Source organism: Oryctolagus cuniculus, chromosome 11 (genome assembly GCF_964237555.1).
Source record: "Oryctolagus cuniculus chromosome 11, mOryCun1.1, whole genome shotgun sequence".
In the NCBI taxonomy this organism is placed as follows: Eukaryota; Metazoa; Chordata; class Mammalia; order Lagomorpha; family Leporidae; genus Oryctolagus; species Oryctolagus cuniculus.
Genome location: NC_091442.1, coordinates 95,833,276 through 95,855,904, shown reverse-complemented (window position 1 = coordinate 95,855,904; position 22,629 = coordinate 95,833,276). Strand labels below are relative to the sequence as shown.

Genomic DNA, 22,629 nt, shown 5'->3' with positions numbered 1-22,629 from the left:
CCCTCCTCAGCGCGGGCCCCTTGCTTCTCTAGGCCCCGCAGTCCGCAGGCCGTTTGGGCCTGGTCGTCCGGCCCGGGGGCCAGCCGCGGGGGCGGGGAGGGCGGCTGGAGCGCGGCGGGGCGGCAGGCCGGAGCCCCCGTGGGGCTGTCAGCGCGAGCGGGCTGCGAGCTGGAGGGTGTGGCGCCGCGCGTCCCTCCCGGGATCCCGGAATGGGGGTGAAAATGGAGAGTTGGTGCCTGTGGGACGCCCTGCCGGCCGGGCTGGAGTCCGGCCCGTGGGAGATGGCGGGCGGCGTGCTTAGCTCTCCCCCAGGTTCCCCGCCCGCCGGGCCCTCCACCTGACGCGACACGCACCTGCCCCACACGGCGTCGCCTTCCCATGTGGACAGCGCTGGAGGGCGGCGCGGCGAGACCCGGCCTAGCGTGGGCCCAGTCGTAGGACTGGCACTTAATAGCGAAGTCAGCTGAGAAGGAAGATATTACTCACCGTCGGAAACTTTTTTTTTTTTAATTAAAAATGCGTTTTCCCTTCCAAGCCCAAGTACCTTATTTTAGCTATCTGAAAAGAAAACCGTACTAAGCTTTATCAAATGGTACACACTTCTTCGATTTCTGCCAGTGTATCTCTATTTGAAATCTGGAAAACCTTGAATATGTAACGAGAGAGCTGTTGGTGGATTGTTTACCAAGCACTTCCTAAAATAACATAATTAAACTCTCTCTTCCTGTAAGAGTTACTGAACTCAAGTTTTTGCTTTGTATAGCTTGCGTTCTTCTTGATTTTGAGACTAATAGGTGTTAACAAAAAAGTAGGTGCCAAACCCATCAGTTGGTTACTTAGGGAGTAGGATAACTAACAAGTTCAAAGGCAGAAGAAATGAGTGAGTTTGTGGTATTCAACCGGAATTGAGTCATCCAGTTGGATGGAAAGGGAGTGTTCTTGCTTCTGCACAGCTTTCCTGAAATGTTCAAGGCATGTAAGACTTGGTCATATATGAAGGGCAGGAATAGTTAACTTCTGTATCTGACCCTCTGTATTGACATTTGTTTTTTATTTTTTTGCAGTGGTTTTGTTGGAGTTTTTTGAGCCCTTGATAAGCAGTGAATTTGGCAGTAGCAAGGGCATGCCCTTTACACTTTCCGCCTGTTCCTTTGTGCAAGACATCTGTGTATGATTTACTTGTGGTACTTAAGAGATTTTCTTTTATCAGCCCTGGAGAAACTGATTACCTCATGCCTCAGATTCTGTTTCTGTTATAGGTCCACAGGGGAAAGCTAGTTTGCCTGTGAGTTGCTTTAAAGTTTACAAAGTGTTTACTGATTTAAAAGTAGCTTGTGGTAGTTATGGGTTAGTTTTCAGAAGTAAGAGGGGCTTTCCAGTACTTTTTCTTTAATGTTGTTAAGCATTAAGATTATATAAGGATCATTTTTAGTGTTGGTGTGTACATATGAACTGTTAGGAGAAGTTTCAGTTGGAAGTACAAAATTGGAATTTATTGTGGGTCTTGCTGAGTTGCAGTACTGAATCATCACATTTGAATAAGTCAGTTGACAGCTGAGTTTCTCACCCTCAGCACTATTGATGTTTTTGATCAGGATAATTCTTTGTCATGGAGAGCTGTCCTGGGGACCATAGGATACTTAGCAACATCTCTGACTTTAACCCACTAGATGCCAGTAGCCTTCCCCAAAATGTCCTCCCCCCTGTTATGACTATTAAAAATATCTCCAGAGTTTTCCAGATGTCCCCCAAGGGCAACACTGCCTCTGGTTGAGAACCACTGTGTTAAATGTATGGACTTTTAAAAGCAAATTTTATTTGAGAGGCAGAAACAGAGAAAAAGAGTGAGCTACCATCTGTTGGTTAATGCTTCAAATGCTCACAACCTTTTAACTGCAGGCAGGAACTCAATCCAGGTTTCTCACATGAGTGGCTCAGTTCTGCCTCTCAGGGTCTGCATTGGCAGGAAGCTGGAGTCCGGAGCTGGGACCAAAGTCAGAACAGGAGTTGGAGATAGGGGTGGAACCCAGGCACTCCGGTATGGGACTTAGGTATCCTAACCAGCATCTTTACTGCTAGACCAAACATCAGCCCTAATGTAGGCACTCTTTAGTAAGAAGATCCACTATTTAATTTTCTTTTATTTCATATACTTGAGTTGGCAGTGAATGCCAGGCATTATGGTAGAGGCTGGGGAACAGTTTGATAAGATATGTGCTCTCCTTTTAGAACTCATGGCCTAGTCAGGGAGGTGGACATTTAGAAGTAATTATAGTACGATTCAATAGAAGTGTGAAGAGTGCCCTGGGAGCCACTTTGTGGGAGGTTATTGGTGGCAGTCGGGAAAAGCTTTAAGGAAGAGGGCATATTCACAAGTCAAAAGAGGGAAGGATGGATTGGGCTCAGAGAATGGCAATTACAAAGGCATTGGTTCATAAAAGGAGCAAATAATGTGGGACAGGGAGAGTGAGCAGTTAGATTTAGGGAGAGAGATGATATTCAGGGACTGGCAGGAGATGAGGCAACCCAGGTAGCTAGTGACAAACTGAGAAAATCTAGAGTTCCTTTGAAGGAGTTAGCTTTTATCTGGGAGGTAGGTCAGTGTTAAGCTCGCATTTGATAGTTACATTTTGATAAAAGTCTTAAAGAAATTTTGTGATTTGTATTGCTAATTTGGAACTTAGAATATGTGTTTTATTAATTCTACTAGTGGTGTTGAATCTTTAAATTATGTAATATGGCAACCATTTTATCTCACCCTACCCTGATAAATTTATTTCACAGTATAGGTATCAAGATAATAAAAATAAAACTATAGTTCTGATTTAGAAAGTTGTTTGAAATGGTCTCTATGCTTTGAAATTATTTTGCACTTCTTTAAGATTCTGTTTTTATATGATCTTTTCACTTTAGCTATTGTGATTTTCTTCTGAATAGTGTCCTTTAAATAACATTTTTTTAAAGAAGAAAGGGAGAATGAGCTTATGATCAGTTATAAGTCATAGTCCTTAAGAATTGCAAATAAGATCCTATGTTACTTTAAGGAAGTTTCTGGTCCCACTTCTCCTCCTCTTCCTCTTTTTTCATTCACTTATTAAAGAAAAATATCTCTCTGAAGCTTGAAAGGGCTTGGGGAAAACAACCCAGTAGCTCTAATATGTGTCATTTTGCTTAATAATCCTTTGAAGAAAACACGAATTTAAAGGGCCTAGTGGCCAGAAAGGTGAACCTTTAGTCCCTTCAGTAGTTTGTAAACTTTGCTGCTCTTTCTTCTTAAGGAACTCCCTGTGATGTAACAGTAGGGGGTTAGATTTCCTTTTACTGGTAGATTTCAGTAATGCTGCTAAGGAAAAAAATGAATTTATTTCAGAACTGTGGAATTAAAAGGGCTTCTTTTATGTCATGAGGTCTTCTCTCTCTGATTTTAAGAATGAGGAAATAGAAACTGAGTGAGATTAAGTGATTTTTCTAAGGTGACAGTAGATACCAAAGATTACTGGAGACTTCAGCCAAATTCTTACATCTCCCCATCCTTTTAGCAGCTCCCAATCCCATGTTCCTTTTCCTGACACCTAGCTGCCCTCCTCCTCACTGTTCAGCTGATATGGTTGACATCGTGCTATCACTGTGGAAGATACAGGAACAAAATACCAGGCCCAAGGTCTGCCTCGAGGAATGTACATGATTAAATGCCAAAGTAAGTGACAGAGACAACAAAGACTGTAGTAGTACAGAGGAGGATCAGAGCAAGTACTTGGCTTGGAGAAAATGGGCCTGAGATACAGTTTTGAAGAGAAGAAAAGTTTCATTTCAGGAAGGAGTTACAGTGTAAGCAAAGAATCAGAGATGGGAATGGGTTCATTCCTCTTGCCTCCACTTCTTCCTAAGTCTTTTCACAAATATGTGTAACACTTGCTTTGTGCTAGCACGGGGGCTAGGACAGTGAAGACACAATGTCTGCAGTTAAATAGCTTAAAACTAAGTGACTTTTAGACAGATGTCTATTTATAGCAGAAAGAAATAGAAAGATACATTTACTTATATATATTTTAATTTATTCTTAAAAAGATTTTATTTATTTATTTGAGAGGTAGAGTTACAAACAGGGAGAGGGAGAGACAGAGAAAAAGGTCTTTTATCTACTGGTTCACTCTCAAGTGGCCGCAACCGCCAGAGCTGACCCAGTCGAAAGCCAAGGGCCAGGAGCTTCTTCCATGTCTACCACATGGGTGGTGGGGCCCAGGTAATTGGACAGAGCTCCACTGCTTTCCCAGGCACATCAGCAGAGAACTGGATCAGAAGTAGAGCAGCAGGGACTGGAACCTGTGTCCATTTGGGATGCTGGCATCATAGGCGGTAGGTAGGTTTACCCACTATGCCACAGTGCCAGCCTCTGAAATTTTTTTTCTATGTGTGTCTATAGTGCATCAGAACAGGCATACAGACTAATACATTAATTTTTAAAGATTTATTTATTTATTTGAAAGGCAGATTTACACAGAGAGGCAGAGAGAGAGAAAGAAAGAGAGAGGTCTTCCATCTGCTGGTTCACTCCCCAGATGGCCACAATGGCTAGAGCTGTGCTGATCTGAAGCCAGGAGCCAGGAGCTTCTTTTGGGTCTCCCATGTGGGTGCAGGGGCCCAAGGGCTTGGGCTATCTTTTACTGCTTTCCCAGGCAATAGCAGAGAGCAGGATCGAAAGAGGAGCAGCTGGGAGTAGAACAAGCACCAATATAGGATGTTGGCACTGCAGGCAGAGAATTAACCTACTGTGCCGCAATACTGGCCCCAAGAGACTTCTTTTAAAAGATTTATTTTATTTATTTGAAAGGCAGAGTTACAGAGAGAGAGAGAGATTCTTTATCTGCTGGTTCTTTCTCCAAATGGCTGCAGTGGCCAGTGCTGGGCGAGGCCAAAGCCAGGAGCCGGGAGCTTCTTCTGGGTCTCTGGTGTGGGTGCAGGGTCCCAAGGACTTGTGCCATCTTCTGCTTTCCCTAGCACATTAGCAGGGAGCTAGACCAGAAGTGGATCAGCTGGGACATGAACCAGTGCCCATATGGGATGCTGGTGCTGCAGAGGCAGCGTAACCTCCTGCCACTGAGCAAAGCCTCCTATAGAGAAATTGTGCAGAGAAATTTAACACCTTATTTTGGAGGTGCTTGACTGTCTAGCTCAGCTCTGTCCAAAGCAATTATGAGTTACATGTGTAAGATAAAATTGCTAGTAGTTATATTCTTAAAAAGTAAAGAGGTGAAACTGATTTTTAAAATGTTATTTCTGGGGACAGGTTTGTGGTCAAACAGGTTAAGCCACTGCCTGTGACACAGGTGTCCTATATGGGCATCAGTTCATGTCCTGGCTGCTTTGCTTCTGATCCAGCTGCCTGATAATGGGCCTGGGAAAGCAGCAGAAGATGGCCTAAGAGCTTGGGTCCTTGCACCCATGTGGGAGACCCAGATGGAGTTAGAGGCTCCTGGCTTCAGCCTGGCCTAGGCTAGGCCATTGCAGCCATTTTGAGAGTGAGCCAGTAGATAGAAGATGTCTACTTGTCTCCCCTTTCTCTACCTCTCTTTCTGTAACCCGGCGTTTCAAATAACTAACTAACTAACTAAATAAATGTTTAAAATTTTCATTTTTTAAATCCCATGTAGTTAAAGTATTTAAAAATGTAATTAGTACAGAAATTATTTATGAGAAATTTCTTTTGTACTAAGTTTTTGAAATTTTTTTGTGTATTTTATACTAGTGGCACATCTCAATTTGTATTAACCATATTTCAACTCTTCAGCAGCCTCTTGTAGCTAAGGGCTACTATATTGGACAGTACAGGTATGAAAATGTGTGTGAGTGTGTGTGTGTGTGTGTACTAATTTTGAACTTCCTTTTTGGAACTAGTTTCAGACTTGCCAACAGTTGCAAGAATAAAGTAATGCAGTGAACACATTTTAATGCAGATTTACCTATCATTGACATTTTGTCCCATTTGCTTACTTTGTTCTTTTATCTCTTTTTTTCCTTCCCTTTCATCAACCCCCTTTGCGTATGTATGTGATTTATTTTTCCCTGAACCATTTGAAGATCTGTTATGGACCTTCACCTCTGAATATTTCAATGAAGAATAGGAATTTCTCTTACATAATTACAGTATAGTTCCCCACTTCATAAATCTACATTGGTTCAATTCATTATCCATCATTAATGTTTCACAGTTAGTCTAGTTGTGTCCTTTGTAGCATCCTGCAACCTCCTGAATACAGTTAGTTAAAATTAGATATCCTATTTAGTTGTCATGTTGTTACAGCCTTTTTATATACTTATTTAATATTTCATTTATTTATTTGAGAGGCAGAGTTATAGACAGACAGAGGGAGAGACAGAGAGAAAGGTCCTCCATCTGCTGGTTCACTCCCCAAATGGCTGGAGCTGGGCCAATCCAAAGCCAGGAGCCAAGAGCTTCTTTGGGGTCTCTTGTGCAGGTGCAGGGTCCCAGGCACTTGGGCCATCCTCCACTGCTTTCCCAGGCCATAAGCAGAGAGCTGGATTGGAAGAGGAGCAGCTGGGACATGAACCGGCACCTTTATGGCATGCCGGTGCCTCAGGCAGAGACTTAGCCTACTATGCCCCAGCACTGGCCCCTATTCCAACCTTTTAAAATCTGGAGTATTGGCCGGTGCTGTGGCTCACTTGGCTAATCCTCCACCTATGGCACCAGTACCCCGGGTTCTAGTCCTGGTTGGGGCCCCAGGTTCTGTCCCAGTTGCTCCTCTTCCAGTCCAGCTCTCTACTGTGGCCTGGGAAGGCAGTGGAGGATGGCCCAAGTGCTTGGGCCCTGCACCCGCATGGGAGACCGAGGGGAAGCACCTGGCTCCTGGCTTTGGATCAGCGCAGCACGCCGGCTGTAGGGGTGAACCAAAGGAAGGAAGACCTTTCTCTCTGTCTCTTTCTTTCTCTCACTGTCTTACTCTAGCTGTCAAAAAAAAAAAAAAAAAAAAAAAAAATCTGGAATATTTACATAGCATTTATTTTTATTTTATAGTATTTTAAAGAATATATTTCCCCTTTTTGCTTATTTTGTGGTGTTATAACAAAATACCATAGAGTGGATAAAGTCCAAGATGAAGGGACCAACATTTGGCAAGTGCATTCATGTTGCTCATCTATGGCAGAAGGCAGAAGGGCAGGAACTGAACTTACTTTTGTAACAACCTACACGGGGGCCGGGACTGTGGCCCAGTGGATTAAGGTGCTGCCTATGACTCCCGAATCCCATATGGGTGCCAGTTTGATACCTGATTGCTCCACTTCTGATCTACTTCCCTGTTAATGTGCTGGGAAAGCAGCGGAGGATGGCCCAGGTGCTTGGGTCCCTGCAAGAAGCTCCTGGCTCTTGGCTTTGGGTGTGGCCCACACCCAGCCTTTGTGGCCATCTGGGGAATGAACCAGTGGATAGAAGATGTGTCTCCCTCTCAATCTCTGTAACTTTGCCTTTCAAATAAAATAAAAGAAATCTTAAAAAAAAAAAAAAAAAATAAAAACCCTACTCTATTAGTATCTAACTCAATCCTACAATAGCCACAGTAATCCATTCATTCATAGATTTAGCAACTGTTGTTGATTCCTGCCTGATCCAGTCTTTAATATCATGGCTGCAAAATGATGATTTTTCCACTCTACTACTTTTCCTCATTTACCAGTAGGTCCTTGGGTGGCTGGCTGGCTTTCTGTCTTTCTGACGTGAACTCATAAATTTACAGTATTGTGCTTAATTGTGTCATGTTTGAACAGCAGGAGCCCCTTCGGGATGGCTTCTGTGTCCTTTAGACTCTCTCCTTCATTTTTATGAGTATTTCATGACTTTTTGGCCTAATGAGATATACCTAGGGTATTCTTTACCTACGCTTTCCCAACCTTGAAATTAGCTACATCTCTAAGGATCTTAGGGGTTTTTTTTAGTGGGAAATGGTATAGACTTTCCCTTTTGTTTTTAAAGCAGATGATTCTAGTGAAATTTTGAACTTTGTAAGCAGTAGAAAAATCAATACAATTTGGGTAAACAATGAGTTGTACTTGGCACCTACTAGGAATTTAATATCTTTGAGAAAATGTTAAAGGGATGTTTTAGGAAGATTCATGTGCTAGTGTTGCATATAATGTATTAAAATACAGGAAAATATAAGCAAAAACCAGGTAATTTTTAATATTTCAAGCACTAAGTGATTGTGATATTTGCATAGGGTTGCTGACAGTATAGGAGAATAAAGATGATGAATAAAGGATACATTTTAAGCATAGCTATTCCCAAAGCACCTTTTATGGATCTACTTCTATAGCTACAAGTGATGAATAAAACAGAGATGAAGGCTTGTGGAACTTAGTGTCCAGTGGAGGAGAGAGGAGTTGTTCAAAAACATCATGTAATTACCATTGCATACTTAGATGAGTGTTAGGTGGGCAAAGCATAGGGAGCCTCAAGAGCGTCCATGAGGAGGGCCTTTGTTTAAACTGAAGTATGAGGAAAGCTTCCCAGAAGTGTTGCACATTTAATTTTGATGACATTATTACTTAATTTATTGAAGCACGTATTTAAAAGTATCAGCTAATGAAATTATTATTATTATTTTTTAGCTTGTTAAGAATAAAGAAGAGATTAAGATATAAGGGAACCAAAGCTAGGACTAAGTTTTCTTCTCTAATCCTAGCTATCTTTTGTTTGAGCTAAAGAAACAGCATAGTTTAGTTGTTAAGAACGTGAATCCTGAAGACAGATTGCCATTTACCAGCTGTATGGTTTTGGGCAAGATATACTTGACTTCTCTGTGGAGTAAAATAGTTATAACAGAAATACATTCCTCATAGAGTTTTTGTGAAGATTAAATGAATTAATACATGTAGAACTCTTAAAAGAGTATCTGGCACACAGTAAGCTCTCTGTAAATATTAGCTGTTGCTAATGTGTTGGTGTTTTGTTGTTGTAACTATCTACTCCAGATTTCTTTGAGAAACAGTTTTATCACATTGTGCTGTGATTTTAGATGTGATTTTTTCCCCACCAAAACTCACATTGAAATTTCTTTTTTCATGTTAAAATTTGATTTCCATTGTGGTAGTGTTGGTGATTTGGATCCTGGGTACACTACTCTCATGAATTAATATCTTTATCAAGAAATTGGGTTAGTTCTCTTGAGGGGGGATTAGTTCCTATGAGAACAGGTTGTTAGGGAGTGAGTCTTGTGCTTTCCTTCAGTCTCTTGTCATGTGACCTCTCTTCTACATGTGCATGCTTTGCCTTCTGCCTTTTGCCATGCCTAGAGCAGAACATGGCCCTCAACAAATGACCAGATGCTGGCATTTTGCTTTTGGATTTCCAGAACCATGAGTCCAAATAAACCTCTTTGTTTTATAAATTCCCTTCTTCAGTTGTTCTAACACCAGAAAACAGACCAAGACTGATTTTTTTTTTTGTAGATGAGGAATCAGCTCAGATTTCATTTGACATACTGCTGATAGTTTATTCTGTACTAACTACTGTGCTTTGCTTGGAGATAAAAATGTGCAAGCAGATCTCTTAGAATGAACATTGTGGCATAGCAGATAAAGTTGTTACTTTGGATACCTGCATTCCATATCAGAGTGTCTGGTTCAAATTCTGTGTATTCAGTGCTTCCAATCCAGCCTCCTGTTCATGTACCTGGAAGGCAGCTGATGATGGCTCAGGTGCTTGGGTTTCTGTTTTCCATGTGGGAAACTCAGAGCGAGTTTCTGGCTCCTGATATTGGCCTGGCCTAACCCTGGCTGTTAAAAGCATTTGGGGAATGAACCAGGGATGGAAGATATTTTTTTATCTGTCTCTTCCTTTCTACCACTCTGCCTTTCAAATAAACAAACAAATCTTTAAAAAAAAAGTCATGCGTAAAAAAGTCTTGTAATTTTAATAGAGGAGAAGGGTACTTGAAAATAACGAAGCAGTGTGATAATTGTTGTAATAGGTACACAGAAGAGTAATTTGGGAACATGAAATAAAAAGCAACTCATTCTTTGGTGGAAAATTAGTTGGGGAAGGTAGAGAATGAAGATTATTGAAAGTCTTGGAGAGGATATATGTGAAATGGGCAAGGGGAAGAAAACCATTTTATGTATTTATTTATAAATATTTATTCATTTATCTATTCGAAAGGCAGAGTTACACACACAAGAGGGAGAGAGGGAAAGAGAAAGAGGAAAGAGACACTCATGTTCCATCTGCTGGTTTACTCCTCAGATGGCTGCAATGGCCGGGGCCCGGCCAGCCCAGACCAGGCCGAAGCCAGGAACCAGAGCGTCTTCTGAATTTCCCACATGGGTGGCAGGAGCTCAAGTACTTAAGCTATCCTCCACTACTTCCCAAACTAGGCCATTAGCAGGAAGCTCAATTGGAAGTGGAGCTAGGGCACAATTCAGTGCCCATCTGGGATGATGGTATTGCAGGTAGAGGCTTTACCAGCTACTTCACAACACTGGAGTGCCATTTTAAACATAGGGCCAGGCAAATGCAAGAGCATGGTATAACTTAGCATAGAATAGGGGATTGTATTTCTGGATATGGGTAGGGATACTTAGAACACAGAAGACTGGAAAAGTAGAAGAATTTTGAATCTTATACAGTAAGGACTCCACCCAAATTTTTAAATGATCAAATTTGTAATAAGGAAAACCATCCAATAATATTTTCCCAGATAATATTTTTTAAAAAATTTATAATGTTTTCATTTTATTGTAAAGGTAGAGAGAGAGAGACAGACAGACAAACAGGGAGAAAAAAGAGATTTTTCTTTCCACTGGTCCATTCACCAAATCCCACAGTAACCAGAGCTGAGCCGTGCTGAAACCTGAGAGCCAGAAACTCAATCCATGTTTCCCACGTGAGTGGCTGGGACCCACATCCATGAGCATCACTACTGCCTCCCAGAGTGTGCATTAGCAGGAAGCTGCATTGGAAGCAGAGCTAGGACTCTAATTCAGGCATCCTTATATCTATTGCGGGTATCCTAAGTGGTATCTTTTTTTTTTTTTTAATTTATTTTATTTATTTGAAAGGCTGAGTTAGAGAGAGGTAGGATGGGAGAGAGAGAGAGAATAGGGGGAGGAGTGGAGGGGGAGAAAGAGAGAGAGAGAGAGAGAGAGAAACAGTAGAGAGGAGAGAGAGAGGTCTTCCATCTGCTGGTTCACTCCCCAAATGGCCACAAATGGCCAGAGCTGAGCCAATCTGAATGCAGGGACCAGATTTTTTTCTGGGTCTCCCACATGGGTGCAAGGGCCCAAGTACTTGGGGCCTCCTTCATTGCCTTCCCAGGCACATTAGCAGGGAGCTGGATCAGAAGTTGAATAGGCCGGCGTCGCAGCTCAATAGGCTAATCCTCCGCCTAGCGGCGCCGGCATACCTGGTTCTAGTCCCAGTTGGGGCGCCGGATTCTGTCCCGGTTGCCCCTCTTCCAGGCCAGCTCTTTGCTGTGGCCCGGGAGTGCAGTGGAGGATGGCCCAAGTCCTTGGGCCCTGCACCCCATGGGAGACCAGGATAAGTACCTGGCTCCTGCCTTCGGATCAGCGCTGTGCACCGGCCGCAGTGGCCATTGGAGGGTGAACCAATGGCAAAGGAAGACCTTTCTTTCTCTCTCTCTCTCTCTCTCTCTCTCACTGTCCACTCTGCCTGTAAAACAAATAAAAAAAAAAAAAGAAATTGAGTAGCTGGGACTGGAACTGGTGCCTATATGGGATGCTGGCACTGCAGACTGGGGCTTTAACCCGCTGTGCCACAGTGCTGGTGTCTCCTAAGTGGTATCTTAATTGCTGTACCAAACACCTGTCCTCCCTCCTACCCCAGGTAATCATAAAAAGAGAATCAGTTGAATTGTTCTTCTACCTATCTTCAACCTGAAGACTGTTGCTGACTACTTAGTGCCCATAGCAGATGTCCAGACTTTTTATCTTGGGACATTAGAGCCTTAATATTTTGGTTCCTTTATACCACCTTAGGCTCACCTCCACATACCTCTGTATGTGTCTAACTTTGCCATCCCTCACTAATTTTATTTCTCACAACTTATTCCCTTCTCTGGCTGTCCACATTTCTTAGTTCAGGAGACACGAGGAGTTATTTACCTGTTTCGAGAGCACCCCATCCTAGTTAAGAGAATAGGCTTTTAAAATTAGATCAGCATTTAAGCCCTGGGCGTCTCCAGTCATGAGGGTAAAATCTTGTACAGACTCGAGTTTTCTTAGTCCTAGTTGCTTTATCTGTAGTATGAATATCGTACCTACTTCATAGTGTTAATGAATGATTAAGTACTTGCACTATATCCAACATTTAATAAAGACTACTGTATACCAGCTGTTATACTAAATGTCTTCAGAAAATTTATTACATTACTTTTGTCATTTGTTTACTTGACATTTGAGGCCAATTGCTGGCTTTTTGCCTCTGTCACTCCTGAGAGTGGAGATTTTGCGAGAGTCTAACATAGTACCTGATGGTTAATGGTTTTCTTTTCTTTTTTTTTTTTTTGTTTAAGATTATTTATTTATTTGAAAGGCAGATTTAACAGAGAGAGAGAGGGAGAGACGAAGAGACGATCTCCCATCTGCTTGGTTCACTCTCTAAATGGTTACAGTGGTTGGAGCTGGACTATCTGAAGCCAAGAGCCAGGAGCTTCCTTTTGGATCTCTCATGTAGGTGCAGAAGGGGTCCAAATACTTGAGCCATCTTTCACTGCTTCCCCAGGCACATTAGCAGGGAAGTGAAGCAGCCAAGACTCAAACTGGCACCCATATAGGATGCCTGCACCATAAGCTGTGTCTTTACCTGCTTTGCCACAGTGGCCCCAATGATTTTCCCATAATATATGTTGACTAGTTGGTGACTTTGTGGAGAGAATGGCTATATTAAGGGAAGTACTGCTGGAAAGTTATAGTTCCTGAAATTGTTGCATGTTAGAATAATTTATAATCCTTAAAAAAATTTTTTTGGGTCTCTTCATTGGCTCAGGATTTATAGACCTGTGTCTGGAGGTCCAGGGGATGAAGAAAGCTTGAGTTCAGTAATGACTTTAGGGATAGATTAGATTGATTTGCAAACAATGTAAGTGAATTCATAGGACTTCCTGACTTGTGAGTAATTTGGATAGCTGTTGGAATGGACTGAGGGTAAGGGTAGAAAAGGAGAAACAGTTTTGGGGAGGAACGTGACTGTGAACTAGCAGTTTAGACATTCCAGTGGAGATGTTCATTGCAGGTAGAAATACAGGCCCAGCACTCATGAGACAAGAAGAGGCAAGTATTAGATGTGTGAGTATGTTGAAGAGAAGTCAAGTCAAATAAGGACTGAGAAGTGTCCACTGAATGGGACAATTAGAACATGCTCAATTCAATTTCAAGAGAGTCATAGAGAGAAATGATTATCTGGGAAGAAAGGAAATTGAAACAGGGAACACAGACTACTCTTCTAAGAACTGTGGGGGACCAGCGCCATGGCTCACTAGGCTAATCCTCCACCTTCGGCACCGACACCCCGGGTTCTAGTCCCGGTCAGGGCGCCGGATTCTGTCCCGGTTGCTCCTCTTCCAGTCCAGCTCTCTGCTGTGGCCTGGGAAGGCAGTGGAGGATGGCCCAAGTGCTTGGGCCCTGGCACCTGCATGGGAGACTGGGAGGAAGCACCTGGCTCCTGGCTTTGGATTGGCGCAGTGCGCTGGCTGTGGCGGCCATTTGGGGGGCGAACCAACGGAAGGAAGACCTTTCTCCCTTTCTCTCTAACTCTGCCTGTCAAAAAAAAAAAAAAAACAAAAAAACAAAAAAACAAAAAAGAACTGGGAGGGGAAAGGAAATGCAAAATAATGAAATAGTAAATGCATGAGTATAATCTGGACATGATCTTACTTTTATTTTTGTGGATTATAAATAAATCAGTTTAAATTGAAATGAAGGATTTACTGTAATATTTCACAGTAATCTGTGAACATGAATGGCTGTATAGTTAGTCGGGTTTCTCAATAATAAGACCTAGAATAGTGTCTAGGCCAGAGGCAGTTCTCTCTCATACTGTCTTATGAGCTGCTAGCTTTTTGCCTCTGCTTTTTTTTTTTTTTCTAAGATTTATTTATTTATTTGAGAGAGTTACACAGAGAGAAGGGAGGCAGAGAGAGGGGGTGGGGGGGTCTTCCATCCAATGGTTCACTCCCCAATTGGCTGCAATGGCCAGAGTTACGCCGATCCGAAGCCAGGAGCCAAGAGCTTCTTCAGGGTCTCCCACACAGGTGCAAGGGCCCTGAGTCATCTACTGCTTGGGTCATCTACTGCTTTTCTCAGGCCAGCATAGAGCTGGATCAAAAGTGGAGCAGCCGACACTCAAACAAGCACCCATATGGGATGCTGGCACTTTAGGCAAGGGCATTAACCCACTGTGCCACAACGCCAGCCCCTGCCTCTACTTTTTTGTCTTTCCTCCACACTGCTGCTTTCTCAGGACTCCAAATAGCCAAGTGGCCTATTGTCCCAAATCCCAAGAGAAGAATCTAAATCTAAATTTGAAATGTCCTTCTCATCTTTTCTTGTTGGAACATACGTAGATCTCTGTCAGGCCAATAAAGTTGTTCCTGTAGGTGAGGCGTCCATAGCCAGTTTAGTCTACTGAAGTCTAGGGTGCAATGGGGTTTATTACTCCTTTTATAAAGGAATTGTGGCACTGTGAAGCACATTTTTTATAGATCATTCTTTTATAAATCAGAATTTCCTGTGGCTCTAAACCAGTGATATTGGTTTTTTGGTTCTAGGATTTGCACAAATAAAAGGATAGTGATGGAAATGAAAAGAAATAAGAAAAAAAATGGAAATTGATATAAGTCCAAAACAAAAAATATGATATGGGGATGAACCTCTGAGACATTTTTGCTGGAAAGCTTTCTAGGATACAAGACAGTGCTATTTGGGACCTCTATGGTAGAGTTTTAAAAATTTTCACTGTAGGGTTTAGCTATCAGAAGATTCAGTGACCTGTACATGTTTGTGTCCTTGTATCTATGTGTTTTTGTATCTATTGCCAACTCATTTTCTTAATGTTTTGCCTCTGTACACTCAGAGTCAATGGTTTTTTGAAACTTTGGCAGAGTTGTAACTATGATTTACTCATGTCCCTTGTATACCCTCACTTTACTCATGTCCCTTGTATACCCTCACTTTACCTCACGACTTCACTCTGTATCAATTTAGTACCAGTTTGTACAGCTAATTGATCATTTCTCTTCATAGTTTATAATTTGATGGTCTTATAAGTGTAGGATTCAGCTATTGTTAATTCTGTGTTGGGACAAATTTTAATTTTTTGTTTGACTTTTGGGCCGTTTTATTGGCTGCTAGCCAGCTTGTGAATGACTGCTGTTGAGCCCAAGTGATCACATTTGATCAGTGAACAATAGTCATAGAATCGTATTAACCTGATTATTTTGGGCTTTGTTCTCCAAATGAATCATGGTAAGACAGCTTGGTTTAGGATGGATCATGGCCATTGCATGTTCTACAGTTGGTTGACATATTTAACACAATAACAATAACAGTTTAGTTACACAGATGTATGTTTGTTGCATGGACAATAGCAGTAGATGCAAATCATTAACTATCACATTCTCAATAGACACAGAGAAAGCATTTGATAAAATACAACACCCTTTCATGATGAAAACTCTAAGCAAACTGGGTATGGAAGGAACATTCCTCAATATAATCAAAGCAATTTATGAAAAACCCACGGCCAACATCCTATTGAATGGGGAAAAGTTGGAAGCTTTTCCACTGAGATCTGGTACCAGACAGGGATGCCCACTCTCACCACTGCTATTCAATATAGTTCTGGAAGTTCTAGCCTGAGCTATTAGGCAAGAAAAAGAAATTAAAGGGATACAAATTGGGAAGGAAGAACTCAAACTATCCCTCTTTGCAGATGATATGATTCTTTACTTAGGGGACCCAAAGAACTCTACTAAGAGACTATTGGAACTCATAGAAGAGTTTGGCAAAGTAGCAGGATATAAAATCAATGCACAAAAATCAACAGCCTTTGTATACACAGGCAATACCATGGCTGAGAAAGAACTACTAAGATCAATCCCATTCACAATAGCTACAAAAACAGTCAAATACCTTGGAATAAACTAAACCAAGGATGTTAAAGATCTCTACGATGAGAATTACAAAACCTTAAAGAAAGAAATAGAAGAGGATACCAAGAAATGGAAAAATCTTCCATGCTCATGGATTGGAAGAATCAGTATCATCAAAATGTCCATTCTACCAAAAGCAATTTACAGATTCAATGCGATACCAATCAAGATACCGAAGACCTTCTTCTCAGATCTGGAAAAAATGATGCTGAAATTCATATGGAGACACAGGAGACCTTGAATAGCTAAAGCAATCTTGTACAACAAAAACAAAGCTGGAGGTATCACAATACCAGGTTTCAGGACATACTACAGGGCAGTTGTAATCAAAACAGCATGGTACTGGTACAGAAACAGATGGATAGACCAATGGAACAGAATTGAAACACCAGAAATCAATCCAAACATCTACAGCCAACTCATATTTGATCAAGGATCCAAAACCAATCCCTGGAGTAAGGACAGTCTATTCAATAAATGGTGCTGGGAAAACTGGATTTCCACGTGCAGAATCATGAAGCAAGACCCCTACCTTTCACCTTACACAAAAATCCACTCAACATGGATTAAAGACTTAAATCTATGACCCGACACCATCAAATTACTAGAGAGCATTGGAGAAACCCTGCAAGATATAGGTACCAGCAAACACTTCCTAGAAAAGACCCTGGAGGCGCAGGCAGTCAAAGCCAAAATTAACATTTGGGATTGCATCAAATTGAGAAGTTTCTGTACTGCAAAAGAAACAGTCAGGAAAGTAAAGAGGCAACCGACAGAATGGGAAAAAATATTTGCAAACTATGCAACAGATAAAGGGTTGATAACCAGAATCTACAAAGAAATCAAGAAACTCCACAACACCAAAACAAACAACCCACTCAAGAGATGGGCCAAGGACCTCAATAGACATTTTTCAAAAGAGGAAATCCAAATGGCCAACAGACACATGAAAAAATGTTCAAGATCACTAGCAATCAGGGAAATGCAAATCAAAACCACAATGAGGTTTCACCTCACCCAGGTTAGAATGGCTCACAGTCAGAAATCTACCAACAATAGATGCTGGAGAGGATGTGGGGTAAAAGGGACACTAACCCACTGTTGGTGGGAATGCAAACTGGTTAAGCCACTATGGAAGTCAGTCTGGAGATTCCTCAGAAACCTGAATATAACCCTACCATTCAACCCAGCCATCCCACTCCTTGGAATTTACCCAAAGGAAATTAAATTGGCAAACAAAAAAGCTGTCTGCACCTTAATGTTTATTGCAGCTCAATTCACAATAGCTAAGACTTGGAATCAACCCAAATGCCCATCAACAGTAGACTGGATAAAGAAATTATGGGGCCGGCGCCACAGCTCAGTAGGCTAATCCTCGGCCTTGTGGCGCCCGCACACTGGGTTCTAGTCCTGGTCGGGGTGCCGGATTCTTTCCCGGTTGTCCCTCTTCCAGGCCAGCTCTCTGCTGTGGCCAGGGAGTGCAGTGGAGGATGGCCCAAGTACTTGGGCCCTGCACCCCATGGGAGACCAGGAGAAGTACCTGGCTCCTGCCATCGGATCAGTGCGGTGCGCCGGCCGCAGCACACCGGCCGCGGCGGCCATTGGAGGTGAACCAACGGCAAAGGAAGACCTTTCTCTCTGTCTCTCTCTCTCACTGTCCACTCTGCCTGTCAAAAAAAAAAAAAAAAAAAAAAGAAAGAAAGAAATTATGGGACATGTACTGTATAGAATACTATACAGCAGTCAAAAACAGCGAAATCCGGTTATTTGCAACATGATGGAGGAATTTGGAAAACATCATGCTGAGTGAATTAAGCCAGTCCCAAAGGGACAAATATCATATGTTCTCCCTGATCGGGGACAACTAACCGAGCACCAAAAGGGAAACTTTTTGAAGTGAAATTGACACTGTGAGAAACAGTGACCTGATCAGCTCTTGTACTGACTGTTGATTTACAATGTAATACGTTATCCATTTTAGTATTTTTTTTTTCTAGTACTATTGGTTGAACTCTGTAATTAACACATAATTATTCTTAGGTGTTTAAATTTTAACTGAAAAGTGATCCCTGTTAGGAATCTGGAAAGCATTATGCTGAACGAAATAAGCCAGTCCCAAAGGGCAAATACCATATGTTCTCCCTGATCGGTGACAACTAACTGAGCACCAAAAAGGAAACCTGTTAAAGTGAATGAACACTATGAGAAACGGTGACTTGATCAGCCCTTGCCCTGACTGTTGATGAACAACTTAATACGTTATCCCCCTTAGTATTTTTTTTTTGTTTATTTGTTCTACTTAATACTTTTGGTTGAATATTGTAATCAATACACAGTTATTCTTAAGTGTTGAAACTTAACTGAAAAGTGATCGCTGTTAAATATAAGAGTGGGAGTAAGAGAGGGAAGAGATGTGCAATTTGGGACATGCTCAAGCTGACTTACCTCAAACGGTAGAGTTAGAAACATACCAGGGGATTCCAATCAATCCCATCAAGGTGGCATGTACCAATGCCATCTCACTAGTCCTAGTGATCAATTTCTGTTCACAAGTTAGTGTCTTTAACGTCTTGTTTTCCCTTTGCTAAGTGGGGACGATCTTTTGGTTTTTACTGTAAGGGTTGTTGTGAGGATTAAATCATATAAAGCAAACACAGTCCTTAGAGTTGTGTCTGTCATAGAGTTTATGTTAGCTAATATTGTTAATAAAAATATTAAGTATTTCACCCTGCAGACATTGACATTTCTTTAATTGTTATACAATAATTTTAGGTGAATTATTTGAAAATGCACTTGATCTAGGGGGAAGTTGTTATTCTGAGGTTTAGAACAAGATTTATGCTTCAATGTTATTTTGGTTTTGTTAAGTTTTGATTTAAGGAACCCAGAACAAATGAAGAAGTCATTGAATTTGGAATAAAAACCAAACCAAACCAAACCAAACCAAACAGACATTCAGGTTTCCCTCTTCTCTCTCTCTAGTCTTAGGCCGATCATTGAGCTTCCCTGGGCTTCATTGCCTATCCAGTGAGGGTACCACTTAGGTGATGTTTCTAGTGTTTTTCAGGATGCAAGTTTTAGATGTAAACCAAGGAAGAACCAGGATTTTAAGTCTGTGGTTCATGTGTATATCTAAAGTAGAATTTTAGGTGTGCTGTATAACAATCCTTATACCTTTTACCTTTTTCTCTAGCATCTTTGTTGAAGGATGAAAAAGATATCTTTAGGAAGCAAGGATTCCATGATAAAATTTGATAACTCACATAAGGTGACTGTCACAACATCTTCCATACAGTAGGCTTCAGAAACTATTAGGCATTCTCTTCTGAGATCTGCTCGCCTCTCCACAACATGGGGTATGGTCCTTCACAGTATCTTAAATGCAAGTAAGGTTCATTGTTGTAGTAACCGCCAGGGGGAAGACACATCCCCTGGATGCCTACAATTGTGGCTGCTAATGGCTCATCCTTGCATCTCCTTTTCTGGGAATTGCCCTTTCAGAAAGATGCTTCCTCATGATCACATGCCCTTCCTGTAAGCAGCTTGCTTGTTGGTATGGAAGATACAAAGACTCATCCCTTTGCCTTGATTAGGGACTTTTTTGAAGGACTCTTCCTGCTTCAGGATTAATTTAGGCTGCTCTTGCAATTGTGTTACCATTCAATACTGTTCAACTTCTCCCTCTACCCCATGCTTCCCTTGTGCCCACACAGGGTGTTGTTTTTGCGATAGTGTCCTAATAAACCTGCTGCATGCAGATTTTAGTATGCAAGTGTTTCCTTGGGAACCTGAATTATGACAGTAATCTGTTTGGATATCTTTCTCTAGGATTTTTGCATCATAGAAAATTTAGTATAGATCTTAATTTTATGACTTTTTTGTTCTGTTTCCTTGAAACCAATATTCAACATATCTTTTATAACAGACATCCACAGCTAATAGATTAGAATTTCTGTTAGATTATTACGTGCCAAGTAATAGATTTTCACTTTAATTTTCTGGGAATTTCAGCATGGCCCACATGCTCTGTTCTGAAAATTTTATTGTTTGCACTTCTTTTCTATTAAGTGATTTTAAGGCTTAAAAAAAGGGTTGCTTCTCAAAACTATATTGTCAACCCTTATTTTGATATGTTTTCTTGTCTGTCCATATTTGATGAATTAAATATTCTGTACTCTAACCTTGCCTAAAATATGTAGATCAATTTTAATTATATGTTAGATATTTTAAAAACTTTTATTCTTTTCCTGAAGTTAATTGTGTGATGTCTATACGCCCATTTTAATTACTAGTAATGTCATTTGTAATTAGTTGTAATGGTCTTAGTTTTTTACTGACTTGGCTGATTTTTTACCCCATTATACTTGTTGCTTTTGATAGATAAACCACTTTCATTTAATTATTAACAACCAGTCAGTTAAGTTTTAGAATTTTGGAAATAACCAAAAGAAAACTAAACATATTTGAGGGATTGGTAGTTTATTTGACTTAGTTTCTGTGTATATACTTTTTTTTTTACAGGCTATTTTTTTATTTTTATTTTTTTAAAAGTTTATTTATTTATTTGAAAGAGTTACACAGAGAGACAAGGAGAGGCCGAGAGAGAGAGAGAGCGAGAGATCTTATATCTACTAGTTCACTCCCTAGTTGGCTGCAACTGCTGGAGCTGCGCCAATTCGAAGCCAGGAGCCAGGTGCTTCTTCCTGGTCTCCCATGCGGGTGCCAGGGCCCAAGGACCTGGGCCATCTTAATAGTTTCCCAGGCCATAGCAGAGAGTTGAATCAGAGGTGGAGTATCCAGGACTTGAACTGGCACCCATATGGGATGCCAGCACTGCAGGTGGTGGCTTTACCGCCTATGCCACAATGCCAGCCCCCTGTGTACCTACTTTTAAGTTAGCCAATTTAGGGCCCAAATGAGTCATGGAATTAGAATTTTAAAGCTGGAAAGACTTATGATCTTGTCCTACTCCTACAGCATATCAGTGATGAAGCTGAGGTTAGAAAATTAAATGTCTTGATTGGTATCAGAGAGATGAATGAGAAACATTGTGAGAAGGTAGAAAGACTACTGGGTTGAGACCTTGGAAACTAAGTTTTAATTACAACTCCGTCATTGGATGACTGACTACTATCAAACAAGCTAGTTATTTCTTCGGCTTGGTTTCTTCATCTGTGAAGTGATGCAATTGGAAGAGATAATCGATTTCTGAGTGCATTCTGGCATTGACATTTGTTTTCTAGAAGAGGTACACTTAGTAGTAATAATGTGTTTACTATTTACAATATATCTTCCACAATGTGAGGCCCTGAAATATACATTCTACATTTATTATAATTTAATATTCACAACACATTTTTAGTTCAACTATACATATGGGAATTTCAGGCTTAGAAACATTAAATATATATACAGAGCTTCTAAATAGTGAAACTGGCAATTGAATGCAGTCTGTGTGACCCCCAACTTCTATAGTCTGAATCAGTGTACTTAGATTTAGGTAGACTTTTGATTTTGGAGCATTTGACAGGCTTTGATGAAAACAATTGCATTTTGGGCCAGTGCTGTGGCTCACTTGGCTAATCCTCCACCTGTGGCGCCAGCACACCGGGTTCTAGTCCTGGTCAGGGCGCCGGATTCTGTCCCGGTTGCTCCTCTTCCAGTCCAGCTCTCTGCTGTGGCCTGGGAAGGCAGTGGAGGATGGCCCACGTGCTTGGGTCTCTGCACCCGCATGGGAGACCATGAGGAACTACCTGGCTCCTGGCTTCAGATCAGTGTAGCGCCGGCCGTAGCGGCCATTTGGGGATTGAACCAATAGAAGGAAGACCTTTCTCTCTGTCTCACTGTCTGTGACTCTCTCTCTCTCTCTCTCTCACTGTCTTAACTCTGCCTGGCCAAAAAAAATAAATAAATAAATAAATAAATAATAGCAATTGCATTTTTTAAATTTTTATTTATTTTATTTATTTTTTTGGCAGGCAGAGTGGACAGTGAGTAGAGACAGAGAGGAAGGTCTTCCTTTTTCCATTGGTTCAGCCCCTAATGGCCGCTGCGGCCAGCATGCTGTGGCCGGCGCACTGTGGCCGGCGCACTGTGCTGATCCGAAGCCAGGAGCCAGGTGCTTTTCCTGGTCTCCCATGCAGGTGCAGGGCCCAAAGACTTGGGCCATCCTCCACTGCACTCCCGGGCCACAGCAGAGAGCTGGCCTGGAAGAGGGGCAACCAGGACAGAATCCGGCGCCCTGACCGGGACTAGAACTCGGGGTGCCGGCGCCACAGGCGGAGGATTAACTTATTGAGCCGTGGCACCGGCTAGCAGTTGCATTTTGATAGGTATATGTTTCCTCCCACCCCCTTTTTATTTATCATGTCAGCCATTGGACTGGCTGAACTAAGAGGGAAATAGATTTTTTTAAAATTATCTCTTTATTATTTGATTTCTCTTTTTA

At 41.5% G+C, this 22,629-nt stretch overlaps 1 protein-coding gene and 1 long non-coding RNA gene across 9 annotated transcripts in view; one reads left to right on the top strand and one right to left on the bottom strand.

The window, feature by feature from the left end:
* The window catches only part of LOC138844407 (uncharacterized), a 45,634-nt gene extending 45,165 nt beyond the window's left edge, over nucleotides 1-469 (bottom strand). Inside the window, exon 1 of the long non-coding RNA XR_011380193.1 lies at nucleotides 354-469. This is a non-coding gene — a long non-coding RNA (uncharacterized lncRNA). The remainder of the gene's footprint in view (nucleotides 1-353) is intronic.
* EEA1 (early endosome antigen 1) overlaps nucleotides 1-22,629 on the top strand; it is a 472,296-nt gene that overhangs the window by 294,745 nt on the left and 154,922 nt on the right. The gene's annotated exons all lie outside the window — the stretch shown is intronic.